The sequence below is a fragment of the Cornus florida genome, unplaced genomic scaffold (genome assembly GCF_030987335.1).
Source record: "Cornus florida cultivar Cherokee Brave unplaced genomic scaffold, ASM3098733v1 CherokeeBrave_3.0.0_Hap2_Chr09, whole genome shotgun sequence".
Classification (NCBI taxonomy): domain Eukaryota; kingdom Viridiplantae; phylum Streptophyta; class Magnoliopsida; order Cornales; family Cornaceae; genus Cornus; species Cornus florida.
Genome location: NW_026775579.1, coordinates 47,043,724 through 47,045,847, shown reverse-complemented (window position 1 = coordinate 47,045,847; position 2,124 = coordinate 47,043,724). Strand labels below are relative to the sequence as shown.

Here is a 2,124-nt window from a genome sequence, read left to right as displayed (position 1 = left end):
GATATTTACGAAAAACACCCCAAGAAATGAAAAAGATTCTAAAGAATTGTGTATCCATGCCCCTGTGGGCACTGGGAGCAACCAGAGTACTTTCTTACAAAAGTAAAGATACGTTTTTCGAGGAAACCACTCAAGATGAAGGCACGTGAAGTCAAAAACCAACTCTGAGCATGAGAAGTGAGGTTGTGCCAAAAACTGACAAACGGAGATAAGACAGAATAGGGAAAAGGACGAAATAGGGTATAGTGTCGAAAAACGAAAAATGTGAAAATGACTCGGTCCTCAAAGGAAGTTGTCAATCTACGGAAAAGAGTCTCAGGAACCAATTTTCAGCACTCGAGATGACATTAAGCGACACGAAACAGAGCTCAGAAAAGAAAATTAAACGAAAAAAATTCATTCGTAAAATTTCAGGAAAAAGAAAAGGAAGGCAAATGACCAGGTCGTTACATATGACTTAAGCTTTTTCCTTTCACCCTTAAAGATAAGGCAAAATATTGATTCAACAATCTTAGGCCTTTTTCGATAACTTCTTGGGCGGAAATGTAACAAGAGTTTTTGAAAAAGTACTATCCAGTTTTTAAGACCAATGTCATGATAACTTCAATTAGAGAATTTTCTCAAGGGGATAGGGAAATGTTTTATGAGGCATGGGAAAGATTTAATGATTTGCTTAGAAAGTGCCCTCATCATGACATACCTAAGTGGCAACTAGTCCAATGTTTCTTTGAAAGTTTACCGGATAATCACAATGGTATGGTTGATGCATCCATGGGTGGTTCTTATCTTGATAAGTATGAAAATGATGTGTGGCAATTGTATGAAAGTATGAATGAAAATTCCATGGATAGGTCCTTATCTTCTAAAAATGGTAGAAACCTAGGTGGAAGGAAGAATGTCGGCTTATATCAAGTTAACAACTCCAATGACATAGCCGCCAAGATGAAATCTTTGTCTCAAAGGTTTGATCAATTTTTAATCAACCAAAATTCGGTGAATCAAGTATCTTCCTCCCTTACTCATATTCATCATCGTGCATCTAATAAATCTGGCATGACTTGTTCAAGTGTCTTGCATTCTCCTTCTAATTGTCCCCATGAACATGTGCAAAGTGAGCCCCATTAGCAAGTCAATGCTACATTTATTAATCAAGGGAATAATCCCTATGGCACTCATTACAATTCAAGTTGGAGGAACCATCCAAATTTTTCTTGGAAAAGCTAAGGGGGAGGCTCAAACCCTTCCCAAGGTGGTTTTCAAGGGAAGTATGTTCCGCCACTAATGCAAGGCCAAGGTTCCCAAGGTTTTAAATCATCATCATTTCAATCACATGGCAATCAATTTTCTAATTCTCATTTTCCTAGTCAACCAACATATTCCCAAGGAAATTCTAAGAGTCCCGCCTTTGAAGAAAAAGTTTTGACCGCTCAAGGCATTCTAGAGGCGAACACTCAATTGCTTCATTCTCATTCTCAATCCATTGCTAAGCTAGAAACCCAAGTAGGGCAAATAGCTAGTACCTTAAATACTAGATAGGAAGGGAAGATGCCTTTGAATGCCCCACCAAAGCAACAATGTGTTATGGAGACTCATTCCTCATCGAAAGGGCACACAATTGAGCATGTCAATGCGGTGACAACTTTGAGAAGTGGGAAGATTGTAGACAACAAAATAGGTGTGTCCAATGAAGAGAGTGAACCGGTGAAACCAAAAGTTGACACCCATCCCGTTTCTTATCATATTCCTCTTTCATTGCATATGCATGATCATTCAAATGAGAAAGTGTTAGAAAGTGATCTGAACAGTGAGTCCAAAATTGATTTAAAAGATGAATTGAACAAAGCTTTAAAAAAGGATTTTAAAAATTCTTGTGTTGATGATGTTTCAAAGAAAAGTTTTGAAAAAGTTTTTGAGCTAAGAGCTCCTTTTCCGGATACCCTGAAAGGATCCATTTATCTTGATAAACAAAAGACCAAGACCAATGAAATCATAGAAATGTTTAGGCAAGTGAAGATTAATCTTCTATTTTTGGATGCAATTAAGCAAATTTCGACTTATGTCAAGTTCTTAAAAAATCTTTGCACTCAAAAGAGGAAAAACAAGAGCCAAGCACCTAGGAAAGTG

At 37.3% G+C, this 2,124-nt stretch overlaps 1 pseudogene; it reads right to left on the bottom strand.

Annotated features, from left to right (window-relative positions):
• Positions 1-599: 599 nt before the first annotated feature.
• LOC132275541 (small nucleolar RNA R71) lies at positions 600-698 on the bottom strand (annotated as a pseudogene).
• Positions 699-2,124: the final 1,426 nt, after the last annotated feature.